At 41.7% G+C, this 18,504-nt stretch overlaps 1 protein-coding gene across 5 annotated transcripts in view; it reads left to right on the top strand.

Annotated features, from left to right (window-relative positions):
• The window catches only part of LOC122540993 (WD repeat-containing protein 72-like), a 339,613-nt gene that overhangs the window by 304,144 nt on the left and 16,965 nt on the right, over positions 1-18,504 (top strand). The window lies entirely within an intron of this gene.

Genomic DNA, 18,504 nt, shown 5'->3' with positions numbered 1-18,504 from the left:
ACAAATAACACAGATACTGCCTTTGCTGTTGGATTTCAAGTACATCTAGACATTGGAGTTTGTCAAAGAAAAATAAAAAGCAGCGAAATTTACAGCTGACCTTGAAGAAACCTGTGTGGGAAGATCACAGCAGGAGAGCAACTAAGTGGCTAGTTTGTTTTTGTAAATCTACATAGTGAGTAGAGTGTGTTCTTTTTGATTATGTTTTTAATGAGATCTTTCTCTTGATAAAACTTTAAAAATAATTAAACATAGGTACTAAATTAGCCTGGAGCAGTGTTTTAGAGCAGTAAGATTGTGCTGTTTTCTGGGTCTGTAGATGGTGAAGGAGTAAAGATGGCCTGTAGTAGAGTGATATCCTCTTCCTGTTAGATATGGGAGATTAGGGAGAGTTTCCATGTTATTGATGATTATGCAGGAAGTATGCTTGGTTGCGAGTCCTATCGGATTGCATGGATTGGTTGTAGTGGCAGTTAGAGGCAATTCGGAATTTACAATAGCTGGGGGTGTGATGGATGGCAGTTGCAAGGAGGGAGATAAACCAAACATTTAGTCGGGTAGATAGGTTACCTCCAGGAAAGGTAGGAGAGGAAGGCAGGTAGTGCAGGAGTCTCCTGTGGCTATCCCCATTTCAAACAAGTATGCTGTTCTGGAAAATGGAGGGGTGATGGACTCTCAGGGGAATATAGCCCTGACAGCCAAGTTTCTGGTACCAAGAATAGCTCTAATGTAATGAAGGATATACTAAGTCCCAAACGATTAACTGTGATAGAGAACTGTCTAGTCAGAGGCACAGTCAGACGTTTCTGCAGCTGGCAGTGAAAAATCAGAATGGTGTGTGGCCTCCCTGGATATCTCAGAGAGGGTACAGAATGTTTTCAAAGGGGAGAGGGACCAGCAGGATGTCATTGTACACATTGGAACTAACAACATTGGAAGGGAAAAGGACAAGGTTCTGAGGAGAGAGTGTAGGAAGTTAGGCAGGAATTTAAAAAGGAGGTTCTTGAGGGTAGTAATATCTGAATTACTCCAAGTGCTACGAGCTAGTGAGGGTAGGAATAGGAGGATAGAGCAGATGAATATGTGGCTGAGGAGCTGGTATAGGGGAGAAGGGTTTTTGGATAGATTATGCCTGATTTAGCTTCTGATTTCCATATATCTTTTTATTAAAATTCATATTCCTTGATACTTGACCTTCTTGTCACAAGCAACAATTAGGTATAGATATTTTTGAATCATTTGAATCTCTTCTGGGTAGAAGTTGCCTACATAAGAAGGACAGATTGCACCTAACTTGGAAGGGGACTAATATACTGGCGGGGAGATTTGCTAGAGCTGATTGATAGGATTTAAGCTAATTAGTAAGGGGAAGGGAGATGGGACTCAGGGAGATAGTGAAGAAAGAGATCAGTTTGAGACTGATGCGTAGGGAAAAGTTGCAAGTCAAACAGTCAGGGCAGGCAGGAACAAAGCAGAGAACAAGGTAAGACGGATAAATTAGACTGCATTTATTTCAAGGCAAGAAGCCTAACAGGGTAGCAGATGAACTCAGGGCATGATTAGGAACATGGCACAGGGATATCATTAGCAATTACAGAAACGTGGCTCTTCGTGTTCCAGGGTATAAGTGCTACAGGAAGGATAGAAACGAGGACAAGAGCGGAGAGGGACTGGTGTTTCTGATAAAGGATAGCATTACAGCTGTACTGAGGGAAGATATACCTGGGAATATGTCCAGGAAAGTTATTTGGATGGAACTGAGAAATAAGAAATGGATGATTACCTTATTAGGATTGTACTATAGACCCCCACCCCTCCCCACCCCATTAGTCAGTGGGAAATTGAGAAACAAATTTGTAAGGAGATCTCAGTTATCTGTAAGAATAATAGGATGGTTATAGTAGGGGATTTTAACTTTCCAAACATAGATTGGGCTGCCATAGTGTTAAGGGTTTAGATGGAGAGGAATTTGTTAAGTGTTTACAAAGAAATTTTCAGATTCAGTATGTGGATATTCCTACTAGAGAAGGTGCAAAACTTGACCTTCTCTTGGGAAATAAGGCAGAGAGATGACTGAGTTGTCAGTGGGGGAACACTTTGGGGCTAGTGACCATAATCTTATTAGTGTTAAAATAGTGATGGAACAGAATAGACCGGATCTAAAAGCTGAAGTTCTAAATTGGAGGATGGCCAGTTTGGACAATATGAAGCAAGAACTTTCGAAAGCTGATTGGGGCAGATGTTCACAGGTAAAGGGATGGGTATAAAATGGGAAGCCTTCAAAAATGAGATAACGAGAGTCCAGAGCCAGTATATACCTGTTAGGATGAAAGGAAAGGCTGGTAGGTATAGGGAATGCTGGATGACTAGAAAAATTGAGGTTTTTTAGTTAAGAAAAAGAAGGAAGCATATGTCAGGTGTAGACAGCAGAGATCTAGTGAATCCTTAGAAGAGTATAAAAGGGAAATCAGGAGGGAAAAAAGGGGACAAGAAATAGCTTTGGTAAATAGGGTTAAGGAGAATACAAAGGGGTTTTATAAATACATTAATGACAAAAGGGTAACTAGGAAGAGAATAGAACCCCTCAAAGATCAGCAAGGCACCTACATGTGGAACCACAGGAGATGGGGAAGATACTAAATGAGCATTTTGCATCAATGTTTACTGAGGAGACGGATATGGAAAATATAGAGCATGGTGAAATAGTAAATTGTGACATCTTGAAAAATATCCATCTTTCAGAGGAGGAAGTGCTAGATGTCTTAAAATGCATAAAGGTGGATAAATCCCCAAGACCTGATCAGGTGTACCTCTGAACTCTGTGGGAAGCTAGGGAAGTGATTACTAGGCCCCTTGCTGAAATATTTGTATCATCAATAGTCACAGGCGAGGTGCAGGAGGACTGGAGGTTGGCTAACGTGGTGCCAGTATTTAAGAAAGGTGATAAGGAAAAGCCAGGGAACTATACACCAAGGAACCTGACGTCAGCGGTGGGCAAATTGTTGGAGGGAATTCTGAGGGACAGGATTTACACATATTTGGAAAGGCAAGGATTAGGGATTGTCAACATGGCTTTGTGCGTGGTAAATCATGTCTCACCAGCTTGATTGAGTTTTTTGAAGGAGTAACAAAGAGGATTAATGAGGATAAAGTGGTGGATGTGATCTATATAGACGTCAGTATGGTGTTGAATAAAGTTCCTCATGGTAGACTGGTTAGCAAGGTTAGATCACATGTAATAAAAGCTATTGGGAACTAGCTATTTGGATACAGAACTGGCTCAAAGTTTGAAGACAGAGGGTGGAGGTGGAGGGTTGATTTTCAGACTGGAGGCCTGTGATCAATGGAGTGTCACAAGGATCGGTGCTGACTCCACTACTTTTTGTCATTTATATAAATGATTTGGATGTGAGCATAAGAGGTATAGTTAGGAAGTTTGCAGATGACACCAAAATTGGAGGTGTATTGGACAGCAAAGAAGGTTACCTCAGATTACAATGGGATCTTGATCAGATGGGCCAATGGGTTGAGGAGTGGCAGATGGAGTTTTAATTTAGATAAATGGGAGGTGCTGCATTTTTGAAAGGCGAATCAGGGCAAGACTTATACACTTAATGGTAAGGTCCTTGGGAGTGTTGCTAAACAAAGAGACTTTGGAGTGCAAGTTCATCATTCCTTGAAAGTGGAGTCACAGGTCGATAGGATAGTGAAGAAGGCATTTGGCATGTTTGCCCTTATTGATCAATGCATTGAATATAGAAGTTGGGAGGTCATGATGCGGCTGTACAGGATATTGCTTAGGCCACCTCTGAAGTATTGTGCGCAATTCTGGTCTCCCTCCTTTCGGAACGATGTTGTGAAACTTGAAAGGGTTCAGAAAAGATTTGCAACAATGTTGCTCGAGTTGGAGGGGTTGAACAATAGGCAGAGGCTGATTGGACTGAGGCTGTTTTGTCTGGAGCATGAGAGGTTTGGGGTGACCTTATAGAGGTTTATAAAATCAAGAGGGGCATGGAGAGGGTAAAAAGATAAGTCCAGAACTAGAAATGGAAAAGATATGAAAGGAACCTAAGGAGCAACATTTCCACACAGGGGTGGTGTGTGTATGGAATGAGCTGCCAAAGAAAGTGGTGGAGGCTAGTAGAATTACAACATTTAAAAGGCATCTGAATGGGTATATGAATAGGAAAGGTTTAGAAGGATATGGGCCAAATGCTGGCAAATGGGACTAGATTAGGTTAGAATATCTAGTCGGCAGGGACGAGTTGGACAGAAGGGTCTGTTTCCATGCTATAGATCTCAAAAATTCTATGACTATTGAACTACAACCTGGTGTTGTGTGACTTCCACCCAGTCCAACACCAGCACCTCCACATCATGCACGTGATTGTACTGTGGGAAGAAACCCATGCAGACACAGGGGGGAGAATGTGCAAACTCCACACAGACAGTCGCTTGAGGCTGGAATCAAACCTGAGTCTTGGTAGTGTGAGGCAGCAGTGCTAACCGCTTATCATCAGTTGTTGAACTGTTTTGGATTTAAATCAAGGATACTGCGGAAGAATGTGCTATAATCTCAATAGGAAACATTTTTTAAAGTGAAAGCATTAGTTTGAATTGAAGTTGTAGTCTTTTGGGGAATCTTCCAATCAGCATTATCTACGTAAGGTCCTGGCCATCATTTGGAGAGAAATCATCACTGAGTGTTAGACATGATTGACCAGAGGCAGAGACAGGACAGAGAGATCACTGAGGATGAAAGGATACATATTTAATGTCATAGAGATGTACAGCATGGAAACAGGCCTCTCAGTCCAACTCGTCCTTGCCAACCAGATACCTTGAATTAATTTAGTCCCATTTGCCAGCATTTGGCCCATGTCCCTCTAAACCCTTTCTATTCATAAACCCACCTAGATGTCTTGTAAATGTTGTAAATGTACTAGCCTCCGCCACTTCCTCTGGCAGCTCATTCCATACACGCACCACCCTCTGTGAGAAAAAGTTGCCATTTAGGTCCCTTTTCTATCTTGTCCCTCTCACCTTAAAGCTATGCCCTCCAGCTTTGGACATGCCCACCCTGGGAAATGTCCTTGTCTACTTACCCTGTCCGTCATGATTTTATAAACCCCTGTAAGGTCACTCTTGAGCCTCTGACACTCCCGGGAAAAGAGCCTCAGTCTATTCAACTTCTCCCTCCAACCCTGACAACACATTTGTACATCTTTTCTGAACCCTTTCAAGTTTCACGACATCCTTCCTATAGCAGAGAGACCAGAATTGCACATAGTATTCCAATAGTGGCTTAATAAGTGTGTCAGTCCTGTCCTAATTTGCCTTTCCAAAATGCAGCACCTCATTTATCTAAATTAAACTCCATCTGCCACTCCTCAGGCCATTGGCACATCTGATCAAGATCCCGTTGTACTTTGAGGTAACCTTCTTTGCTGTCCACCACACCTCCGATTTTGGTGTCACTAGCGAACTTACTAACCATACCTCCTATGTTCACATCCAAACTCTTTATATAAATGATGAAAAGCAGTTTTTCACCTCCCAGCTGTTTGCCTTGCCAGAGTAGCAGTTGAAAGGATACTATCAGATGTGAAAGGAGGACCGTGTCATCCAAAGAAGACCTGGGAAGGTACATTTAAAGATTCCACGAGGAATTTCACTCGGGTTTGGGCAGTTTGTCTCAGTTGGCAAGAAGGCCAGTGTGCATCAGATTGATGCCAACAGCATGAGGTTCAATTCCTGTTCTGGTTGGGATGAATTTGGGCCCTGAGTTCTTGCCCTGCCTATGGTGGAGGTCTTGGTATTATTCAGGCATGTTGATCTTTCCCTATTTCCATCTCTTTAAATTTCAAAGAATGCTGTCACACAGTATGGAGTGTACTAACCTGTGACGGCTGTTTGAAAGACTTGTCCAATTAGTCCTGCTGTTCTGCTGTTTATCCTTTCGCTTGCAAACGTTTCCTGTTTATTATCCATCCGATTCCCTGTTGAAAGTTTCAATTGAATCTTCTTCTACTACCCTCATAGACAGCACATTCCAGATCATAACTTGCTACATTTTAAAATATATTGTCAGCTCCATCTGGTATATTTGCCAATTCTTTGAAGCCTGTGTCCTTTCCATACCAATCTCTCTGCCAGTGGATAAAGTCCCTCCTTATTTGTTGTGTCAAGACCCTTCATAATGCTGAACTCTGAAATCCCCCTTGACCTTCCCTTCTGTGAGGAGAAAAAGTTTCCCTCATCTGTAACTGAAAGCTTTCTGGTATTACCTCTCGACATTGTCCTCCACAAGGCTCTGACATTCAGCCTGAAATGTGGAGCCCAAAACTGATGCAATACTCAGACTAAAGTCTAAAATATATTTTGTAAATGTTTAGGATAATTCCTTTCAATCCACCATACGTGCACTTGCCCACTCCCAACACTGGTGCGTTTCTTATTGTACATGATAAAATGCTATGCATAATAATGATAAAGTTGTCTCATAAAGTTATGTGCACAAAGTAATGGGTTAATGTCATGTGTGGGCCTGAAGGCATATTTATAGCATCATAAAACTTAAATTCCTGCAGCCATTTTTCTGAAGCAGCCACAAGGGACACTGGGTGTCAGCAGACACTGGCTTTTCTGAATAGCTTTCCAAGGGCCTCTTTATGGACTAATCAAAATAGGCTACAAACAAAAAACTTCGTAAAACTGGCACAGTGTTCACTCTGGTCATTTATACCTCTACTTATCCCAGGGAAAGCCTGTTCCCTTCCTGCCACCAGAATCCTACAACTTCCAGTTTGTGTCTATCATGACCACTAAATGTGCCCACCACACGAGCAATGAACTATAAGATTAATACAGGTCTTATAGGCCCCTTGTACCTTTTAATTTGTAAAGCCTGAAGTTCAAACAAATCAGCAGTCAAGTTTCTTCTGTAAACAGGTTAAAGCTTAATTTATTTCAAACTATTACTAAATGATCTTTATGAATGAAGTTATTAATTAAAGATTACAGAGACCAAGATTAGGACAAGTACTTACATGACAAAAGAATACTTTGAGGAGAGGGTCCCTCTAAGTCTCTGTGGTGTATCATTGGAGTCTGTTGCTTGAATTCTCTGTTGCCAAAGAAAGGAGATTAACCATAAGACCATAAGACATAGGAGTGGAAATAAGGCCATTTGGCCCATCGAGTCCACTCTGCCATTTAATCATGGCTGATGGGCATTTCAAAGCTGAAAATGTGTTGCTGGAAAAATGCAGCAGGTCAGGCAGCATCCAAGGGCATTTCAACTCCACTTAGCTGCACTCTCTCCATCTCCCTTAATTCCTTGCGAGATCAAGAATTTATCAATCTCTGCCTTGAAGACATTTAACGTCCCGGCCTCCACTGCGCTCCGTGGCAATGAATTCCACAGGCCCACCACTCTCTGGCTGAAGAAATGTCTCCTCATTTCCATTCTAAATTGACCCTCTCTAATTCTAAGGCTCTGCCCATGGGTCCTAGTCTCCCCGCCTAATGGAAACAAATTCCCAGCATCCACCCTTTCTTGCATTATCTTGTAAGTTTCTATTAGATCTCCCCACAACCTACTAAACTCTAATGAATACAATCCCAGGATCCTCAGCCGTTCATCATTAACACTTGAAGTCAGTTCCTGCACCTCCAATGGCTTCTCTCGGCATATAGTTCATGTATCCATGTTCAGGTGAGCCGTTAGGAGAGCAACTTTTGAGAAGGGGAATGTTTTCTTGTTCTTCACTAGTTTTACAGTTTCAACACTTTCATGCTGCCTGACTTTCCTTCAGAAAACAGAACAATACAGTATTCCATATACATTTCATCTCAGCCTTCCCTCAGTCATAACACCCCTCTGAGGGCGGTTCGCAAAGCTTTCTTCTTTGAGATCTGCACCACTTTTTAAATAGAATTCAAAGTTCAAAAATGTGCTGTGTTAATTTTGAGGAATCTAGGATTTTACAACACAAAGGAGGCAATTGAGCTAAGTCATTCTGAAATTCTTCCTTCCTTCTCCTCTTTCTCTCCAAAGTTTGAATTCTCACACCTCTGCTGTCTGTTTCTAAACTCTCACTATCTCAAGGGTCTGTACATGGCTGCGCTTATCTGCATCAACATTCAACTGCTAATTATCAGTAAATTGTCTTTCTGCCGTTAAGATCATTTTTTTTATCATTGTTGCCATCTGACTTCTGAAACCTGAATTGGAATATATTTGTTCTCAGGATGGCTCAGGTGGCTCAGTGGTTAGCACTGCTGCCTCACAGCACCAGGGTCCCAGGTTCGATTCCAGCCTGAGGTGACTGTCTGTGTGGAGTTTGCACATTCTCCTCGTGTCTGCGTGGGTTTCCTCCAGGTGCTCCGGTTTCCTCCCACAGTCCAAAGATGTGCAGGTTAGGTGAATTGGCCATGCTAAATTGCCCATAGTGTTAGGTGCATTAGTCAGAGGGGAAATGGGTCTGGGTGGGTTACTCTTTGGAGGGTCGGTGTGGACTGGTTGGGCCGAAGGGCCTGTTTCCACACTGTAGGGAATCTAAGCAAGTTATGTTGCCTGAACTATATTTGTGCATCAGATTGATGGAAGATCTGTAGTACTGTACGTATATTTTGAGTATTCCACTGTTGTTATGATAATCAAATTGCCAAAAGTTTCTACTGTTTACAGACCTTGACCAGGTACACTGACATTTATCAGCACTGTTGTCAAGCTGAGATTGAAAGCACCCAGCAACGTGAATCTCCATTGTAAACTATTGAGTCATGTTGTAGGTGGATATGAGTTTTGATTTAGAATAAAATTGTTACATCTTTTGTTGGAGCAACTGCAGTGATGGAAATTAATTTAAGTCATGAAAAAGCACTGTAATGGTTATTCCAAATCTTAGTGAAGTCATTATTTATTTGACATACAAAAAGGAAGGAAGTGTAGGAGATTGGCACAAGTTTCTGAGGGGCTTTGTTTCTGAACATGGGGAAATTTAGATTCACCTTAATAATTTACCTTAGAGTTCTCAAATTGGTTGAACATGGGATTGATAGAATGACCCTTTTTTAATTTGTGATGTTAAGAAAAAGGAATCTTGCATGCTTTGGGAGGGGTATGTTGGCATTCTAGGGCATGTTAACATAAAAAAGGAGGAGATGTTTGGCACTTTGAGAAGCATTAAGCTAGATTAAGTCCCCAGTGCCTGGTGTGATCTATCCTAGAATGCTAAGAGAGGCAGGTGAGGAAACTGCATTCTCTTTAGTCACAGGAGAAGACCCAGAGGACTGGAATTAGACAACATTGTTATTTTGTTTAAGAAGGACAAAGAGATAATCTGGGAAATTAAAAGCTGGAGAATATGATATCAGTGGGAGGAACTGATCAGAGAAGACTCTTAGGAATAGGATTTACTCATATTTGTAAAAAATCTGGTCTTATTAACCATAGGCAACATGGCTTTGTGAAGGGAAGGTGGTGTATCACAAACTTGATGAGCTTTTTTGAGGAAGTGACAAAGACGATTGATGAGAGCAGGGCAGTGGATGTTAGCTATATGAATTTTTAGCAAGGCCTTTGACAAGGTCACTCATGGCAGGGTGATACAAAAGGTGAAGTCACACGGGATCTGTGGTTAGTTGGTAAGATGAACACAGAACTGACCTAGTCATAGAAGACAGAGAGTAGCTCTGGAAGGGCATTTTTCTGACTGGAGATCTGTAACCAGTGGTCTTCTATTGAGGTCAGTGCTGGGAGCCCAGTTGTTTGTAATATATATATAAATGATTTGGCAGAGATTGTAGGTGGCCTAACAAGTAAGTTTGTGGACAACACATAGAGTGGGGGAGCTGTGGATAGTGAGGAGGATTATCAGAGGAAACAAAAAGATAGGCTGGAGACTTGGGCAGAGAAATGACAGATGAAGTTAAATGCAGACAAATGTGAGGTGATGCATTTGGGCGATCTAATGTGGGAGGAAACTATACAGTAAATAGCAGGAGTCTTCATAGCATCAACATCCAGAGGGATCTAAGTATACTGGTCAACAGCTCCTTGAATGTGGCAACACAAGTGGGTAAGGTGGTCAAGGAGACATATGGCAAGCTTGCTTTCATTAGTTGGGACATAGAGTATAAAAATTGGCAAGTCATGTTGCAACTGTGTAGAACTTCAGTTAGGCTACATTTGAAGTATTATGCACTGTTCTGGTTGCTATACTACCAGAAAGGTGTGGAGACTTTGGAGAGACTGCAGAAACAGTTTACCAGGATGTTACCTGGTTTGGAGGATATTAACTGTGAGGAGAGTTTGAACAGACTTTGTTTATTTTCACTTGAATGTCAAAGGAAGAGTGATGACCTGATGGAAGTTGACAAAATTATCAGACGCGTGGATAGTTGGAGTCTTTTTCCCTGGCTCAAAATGTCTATTACTAGCAGACATAGGTTGAAGATGATAGGGGTAAGTTTAAAATAGATGTGGGAGATGGGTTTTTTTAAACAGAAGGTGGTAAGTGCCTGGGAATGCGCTACCTGAGGAGGTGTGAGAGGCAAATACAATAGCAATTTTTAAGAAGCTTTTTGTCATATATATGAATAGGCAGAGAATAGGGGGATACAGTTAGTGTAGAGGCAAATGGTTTTTAATTTAGAATGGCATCATGTGTTGGCGCAGGTTGGAGGGTCAAAGGGCCTGCTCTTGTACAGTATTGTTCTTTGTTTTTTGTTTACATCACTGTGGATGAATTGACTAGACTACATTTGAAAAAAAAAACTAACTATTTAAATAATTTCTTTCATAATTTAACCACAAGCAAATTTTGACTTGATGTATTGTTAACCATCCAGTTTTGTTCACCTACATTTCCAAACTGTATTTCAAACTCTTCAAAGAAGTTCAGTATTGGGGAATGTTTTCAGTGCAAAATACTTGGCTACACAATTACAATCTTCCTCGTAGCCAAGCTGTTCCAGTAAAGTTACAACGCTGGTATCTTCCCAACAAAGTGGAAAAATGCCCAATTATGTTCTGTACATAAAAAACAAAACAAATCCAACCCAGCCAATTTCCAGCCCATCAGTCTACTCTCAATCATCAGTAAAGTGATGAAAGAGTCATCAACAGCACTGCTCAGCAATAACCTGCTGAGTGATGCTCAGTTTGGATTACACCAGAGCGACTCAGCTCCTGACCTCATTACAGTCTTGATTCAACCCTGGACAATAGAGCTGAATTCCGGATATGAAGTTAGGGTGACTGCATTTGACCATACATGGTATCAAGGAGCTCATAGCCAAACTCGAGTCAGTGGAATCAGAGGAAAACGTCTTCATTAGTTGGACTCATACCTGGCACATAGGAAGGTGCTTGTGTTTGTGGGAAGTCAGTCATCTCGGCTCCAGGACGTCTCTGCAGGGGTTCCTCAGCATAGCGTCCTTGGCCCAACCATCTTCAGCTGCTTTTCAATGACCTTCCCTCCATCATAACATCAGAAGTGGGGATGCTCGTCAATGATTGCACAATGTTCAGCACCATTCACGACTCCTCAGATACTGAAGCAGTTCATGTTCAAAAGCAGCAAGGCCTGGATAATACAAGTGGTAAGTAATTTTAACACCACATAGATGCCAGGTAATTACCGTCTTTATCAAAAGAGAATCTAATCATTGTCCCTTGACATTCAATGGCATTACTACCTCTGACTCCTGCACCCCCCAACATTCCAGGAGTTACCATTCTCAGAAGCTGGACTGGACTAGCTATATAAATACAGTGGCTACAAGAACAGGTCAGAGGCTAGGAATCCTGCAGTGAATAATTAGACTCCTGATTTTCCAAAGCCTATCCACCATCTTCAAAACATAAGTCAGGAATGTGATGAAATACTGTCCAAATGTTTGGATGAATGCAGCTGCAACAACACTCTGGAAGCTTTGCACCATCCAGGTTAAAGCAACTTGCACTACATCCACAATCTCCACATTCACAACTCTAGCACCAACACTCAGCAGCAGTAGTGTACCCTTTGCAGAGGTACTGCAGAAATTCACCTCGGACTCCTTAGACAGCACCATCCAAAACTACAATAATTTCTATCCGGCAGGGCCAGGGTAGCGGATATATAGACACACCAGCACTGCCAAGCCATTCAAAATCCTCGCTTGGAAATATATCCTTCAGCGTTGCTGGGTTAAAACCCTGGAGCTCCCTATCTAACAGCGTTAAGGAGGTATCTGCACCAAATGGATGACAACAGTTCAAGAAGGCAGCTCAATACCACCTTCTCAAGGGAAATCAGGAATGGGCAATAAATGTTGATTGAGCCAACATTACCCACATCCCATGTATTAATGAAACAAAATCATAGCTTGAATGTGATTACGTTTGTGCTAGTCTCTGGAGAATTGCTGTTTACGGGGACTTCTGTTTTACTTCAGATTGGCATTTTGGAGATCAGTGCTTCTGAATCATAGAGACACCCAATTATCAACTGACACTGACCTATTTCATGAATATTTCTGTTTGCTTAACCAAGGTTTCTCAGCTTGGTGACCTCTAGCCAGTTTCTGGACCACCTCTGGAATTCTCTCCAAAGATAGCCCTTGGCCCCCTATATGTCCCACCTGATGCCAGCACAGCAGCCCTGCTTGCAAGGGAAAAGCTGATACCTTGAACAAGTTGAAAACTAATGAATATTAACCTCCCTCAATTAGGACAATTTCACACTCCAGTTTACTGTGACTTTATTTTGAAATGACTCCTTTGAATAGCTAAATGGATTTGATTAGTTGTTTATCTGCATTTTAATGTACTCAAGAATGGTAGATCCCATTTAAAATTGACTCTGAAGAGATCAAGTACATTGTATTCCTTGTGTAGATTCATTTTAATTCACTGTAGTGTAATTTGTCATCATTAATGTCAACTCTGAAACAAACTGTTTGTGTCAATACAATGGTAACTGATCTTTTGAAAGTGAGGTTTTAAGTTTTCAGTTGCAAATCTGTCTGCTCATTCAGTAGGATTGAGAAAGGATGCTTGCACTGATTTGAGGTATGAAAAAGAGTGGCTTATTATAAGTTAGTTAATTCTGAATGCAATAGCACATAAGATAAAACGTTGCTATATATTGACTTTTTTTTCCTGTTACATTGAATTGAAATTCAGATTCTGGTCAGCGGAGTTTCTACCTTAGTCACCTTTTATTCAGTTTTATTTTAGTTATATCCCTGATAAAATGTTTATTAGTTATTTTCATTGTGATATACTCATTTTAGTTGTAGATGAATAAAGCTGTTTGCTTAGCAGTATTTGATATTATGTTTCCTTTACAGTTACCTTTTTTACATTAATCCATGGGTGCATAGTCCTGGAATAGAAATCCGTTTTCAGGGTCTACTTCAAGGAAGTCGATATCTTGAATGCATGTTTGCAGTGGGGAGTCTTGTTTGCCAACAGTGTGTTAGAAATTTTCCAATATTTAATGCTGCACTACAGGGTACAATCAAATATCAAGCCACAAGCACTTGAAATTGGGAACAATGTGAAATGCTGCTGATAGACTATATTGCTAATCCTGGATGTTCTATACAGTTATGATGGAAGTATTTTTACCAAGAGCATATAGTCTAAAATGAATGAAATTTGTAGGTTTGCCCCAAACTGAAGATTGTACAATTGGCACGATTGTTATACAACATTGGTCTTTCTTATGTTCCAGAAAACCGGTATTGTTAGCATCCATACCACCAAAAAAGGTTTCTTCTGCTCTCGAATTGCAGCAGAGTTTTAAATGTGTGTACAAAGAACTTGCTAATAGTTTCACTACAAGTGGCAAACAGGCGATGTCCCCAATGACATTGATTCAGTGCTACTAAATTAATTGCAAGTCAGTAGTCTACTCAGTCAATTGCAAATTGACTTGGTCGATTTTCTCCTAAAAGGTAATGACAAATGGTTAGTGTGATCCTTACTCCTTGTGTTTCTACGTTTCATCAAAGTAACACGGTTGTGTACCAAAATATTCTACCACAAAAACAAGCTTGAGAGTATATATGAGCATATTGGTTCCTCTTTGAAGATGGCAAGCGTTATTGCAGGTGACCAAGTATCCTTTAAACTACATAAAGACATCTATTATTGATACTGTTTTCTGGAGATCACCATGTGGCTGCATGGACCACGCCTTCCTTATATCCCAAACATCGGATAGTGTGCCTGTACTTGATCACAATTCCTTCAGTTTTAGAATACACATGGACAAAGACAAGAGTGGAAATAAAGGAATAGTGTTACATTTGCAGGAAGGCCAACTATACCAAAGTTTGGCAATATAGATTGGGAGCAGCTGTTTGAAGGGAAATCCGCATTCGATATGTGTGAGGCTTTTAAAGAGAGGTTGATTAGAGTTCAGGAGAGATCTGTTCCTGTGAGATAGAAATGGCAAGATTAGTGAACCATGGATGACCAGTGAAATTGTGAGACTAGCTAAGAGGAAAAAGGATGCATAAGGTCTAGGGCCTGATGATAGATGAAGCTTTGGAAGAATCGGGCGACTCTCTCTGTGTGGAGTTTGTACACTCTCCCCATGTCTGCGTGGGTTTCCTCGGGGTGCTCCGGTTTCCTCCCACAATCCAACAATGTGCAGGTTAGGTGGATTGGCCATGCTAAATTGCCCATAGTGGTAGGTGAAGGGGTAAATGTAGGGGAATGGGTCTGGGTGGGTTGCGCTTCGGCGGGTCGGTGTGGACTTGTTGGGCCGAAGGGCCTGTTTCCACACTGTAAGTAAGTAATCTAATCTATTCTAATATCGGGAATAAGGGACCAATCTGAGACGAGGAATTAAGAGGGCTAAAAATATATCCTTGGTGAGCAGGGTTAAGGAAAACCCCAAAACCTTTTATTCATATATAAGGAGCAAGAGGGTAACTAGGGAAAGGGTTGGCCCACTCAAGGACAAAGGAGAAAAGATATGCATGGAGTCAGAGAAAATAGGTGAGATTCTTAATGAGTACTTTGTGTCAGTCTTAACCAAGGAGAGGGATATGGCGGATGTTGAAGTTAGGGATAGGTCTTTGATTACTCTAGGTCAGGTCAGTATAAGGAGGGAGGAAGTGTTATGTATTCGAAAAGGCATTAAGGTGGCATTAAGGTCCAAATGAGATCTATCCCAGGTTGATGGGGGAAGCGAAAGAGGAATTAGCTGTGGCTTTAACAGATATCTTTGCAGCTCCCTGGAACACAGGGGAGGTCCCAGAGGAGTGGAGAATTGCTAACATTGTCCCCTTGTTTAAGAAGGATAGCAGGGATAATCCAGGCAATTACAGACCTGTCAGCCTGACATCAGTGGTAGGAAAGCTTCTGGAGAAGATACAAAGGCTTAGGATATATACCCATTTGGAAGAAAATGGGCTTATCAGTGATAGGCAGCATGGTTTTGTGCAGGGAAGGTCATGTCTTCCAAACCTAATAGAATTCTTTGAAGAGGCGAAAAAATTGATTGATGAGGGAAGGGATGTAGATGTCATATACATGGACTTTAGCAAGGCGTTTAATAAGGTTCCCCATGGTAGGCTGATGAAAAAGGTAAAGTCGCATGGAGTCCAGGGTGTTCTAGCTAGACGGCTAGAGAACTGGTTGGGCAACAGGAGACAGAGAGTAGTAGTAGTGGAAGGATGCTTCTCAAAATGGAGATCTATGATCAGTGGTGTTCCATAGGGATCCATGCTGGGATCACTATTGCTTGTGATATACATAAATGATTTGGAAGAAGGTGTAGGTTGCCTCATTAACAAGTTTGTGGATGACACTAAGATTGGTGGAGTAACAGATAGTGAAGAGGACTAATGAATTTTGAGAAGATGTGTAGCTCAGGTTGAGGTTCTGGATGTAGGTTTGCTTGCTGAGCTGGAAGGTTCATTTTCAGACATTTTGTCACCATACTAGGTAACCATACTAGTCAAGAGGACTGGCAGAGAATACAGCAGAACATAGATAGATTGGAGTGTTGGGCAGAGAAATGGCAGATGGGATTCAATCCATATAAATGCAAGGTGATAAATTTTGGAATATCCAATTCAAGAGCAAACTATACAGTAAATGGAAAGGTCCTGGGGAACGTTAATGTACAGAGAGATCTGGGTGTTCAGGTCCATTGTTCCCTGAAGGTGGCAACACAGGTCAGTAGAGTGGTCAAGGAGGCATATGGCATGGTTTCCTTCATCAGACAGGGTATTGAGTACAAGAGTTGGCAGGTCATGTTGTAGTTGTATAAGACTTTGGTTCGGCCACATTTGGAATACAGCATACAGTTCTGGTCGCCACATTACCAAAAGGACGTGGATGCTTTGGACAGAGTGCAAAGAAGGTTCACCAGGATGTTGCCTGGTAAGGAGGGTGCTAGCTATGAGGAGAGGTTGAGTAGATTATTTTCATTGGAAAGAAAGAGGTTGAGGGAGGTGCCTGATTGAGGCCTACAAAATCGTGAGAGGTGTAGACAGGGTGGATAGCAAGAAGCTTTTTTCCCAGAGTGAGGGACTCAATTACTAGCGGTCATGAGTTCAAAGTGAGAGGGGAAAAGCTCAGGAGAGATATACGTGGAAAGCTCTTCACGCATAGGATGGTGGGTGCCCGGAAAGCGTTGCCAGCGGAGGTGGTAGGGGCAGGAACGATAGTGTCACTTAAGATGTATCGAGACAGATACATGAATGGGCAGGGAGCAGAGGTGTCCAGATCCTTAGAAAATAGCTGGCAGATTTAGATAGAGAATCTGAGTCAGTGCAGGCTTGGAGGGCCAAAGGGCCTGTTCCTGTGCTGTACTGTTCTTTGTTCTTTAATGTTTTGGCTGGCATTCCTAGGATATTCAAATCTATGTCACTGCTGGCATTCATTGCATTCGCTAGTTTTTGTGTTCATATTTTTATACAGTCTCAACTTATTAATGATGTGCTTCTGCTGTTAGAAACAAGTTGAGTTTCCTTGGCATTTTGCTCCTTTTGCTCATGGGATGTGGGTGTTACTGGCTAGGCCAGCATTTATTGCCCATCGTTAATTGTTCATCTTGAGCCACTGCAGTTCTTGCGGTGCAGTGACACCCACAGTTTGTTAGGAAGGGAATTCCAGGAAGTTGAGCGAACGACAGAATTGGAATAGTGATATAGTCCCAGGACATGGTGGTGTGTGCCATGGAGGGGAACTTGCAGGTAGCAGTGTTCCCATGTCAAGGCTTGGTAGTATTATTCCAGGCTTTCCAGCCGCTGATGTCACCCTTTTGTTATTCATTCATTCATTCATTCTTGAGGGATGGATGTCGCTGGCCAGGCCACTATTTTAGGGCTGTTCTCTCAGTGGAGAGAGATGACTGGCAGTGATTCAACCTGAGGGTCACCACAGCTCAGGTGAGGGGAGAGGTTGAGATGGAAAACCCTTCTTGGTAACATTCAGCCATGCTATTGGCAGCATTCTGCTTTGCAAACCAGACATCTAGCCAACTGAGCTAACCACCCCCAAGTAGGAAGGTTTTTAATAATTTTTTTTCTGTATTCATTTCACGGGATGAGGGCGTCACTGGCTAGGCAGCATTCATTACCCATCCCTAATTGCTCAGTGGGTGGTTAAGAGTCAATCACGTTGCTGTGGGTCTGGAGTCACATGTAGGCCAGACCAGGTAAGGAAGGCATTAGTGAACCAGATCGGTTTTTCCAACAATTGGCAATGGATTCATAGTCCTCATTGGACACTTAATTCCAGATAAGTATTTGTTATGTCACTACACAAAGCGATCAGACCAACTCTTCCACCTCTTGTGTGTGACAAATTATCTCATAGCTATTTCCTAGAAAGCCTGTTCTAAATGGTTATGACAAAAATGTGTCATTCCTTCCTTCTTGCTCAGGTAGTTGTTAAGAGTTTCCTTGTACTTCTTACCACTGCGCTTGTTCATCTCATTCGTAATCAGCACACAATTTACAATCAGTTTGAAGTTGAAATGTGAGTGGACATGACTGATCTAACACTCATTCAGGTTTCAGCCGTGGTGTGGTATGGGGTCATTATAAGGATCTGTAAAATCAAATTTGAGGCAGCACTTGTATTGGAGTCCTTAGTACTGACAGGAATAAAGCATAGATGCATAAACTATAGCAACAATGGCAATATTTTCCTGGAAAAAAGAACCACATTGCCAATTAGTTTTGCCTGGCTGCACTAGGTCAAACACAAGAATGCCAAATTTCAACAGTCACAGCAATTTATACTACAGGAGAAAGGGGGCTACTTAGATGGCAAGTCCACTCTGATGTTATCATTTTATGTACCGCTCAGTAATTATTATAAAGCTTACGATCTATGAGAGAAAAGGACAGTCCATTCACATCCATAAGCGCACAGATGTCTTAACATCTTCCATGTTCCCTCAGTGGAGAGCATTTCTCGATTTTGTTTTAATTGTCTACTGTTACTTGTTTTGATATTGATTGAGAATATTTTAAAAACAC

The sequence above is a fragment of the Chiloscyllium plagiosum genome, unplaced genomic scaffold (genome assembly GCF_037043375.1).
Source record: "Chiloscyllium plagiosum isolate Xiang-an unplaced genomic scaffold, Cpla_swu_hap1 HiC_scaffold_39, whole genome shotgun sequence".
In the NCBI taxonomy this organism is placed as follows: Eukaryota; Metazoa; Chordata; class Chondrichthyes; order Orectolobiformes; family Hemiscylliidae; genus Chiloscyllium; species Chiloscyllium plagiosum.
This window is presented reverse-complemented; position numbering and strand designations above follow the sequence as displayed.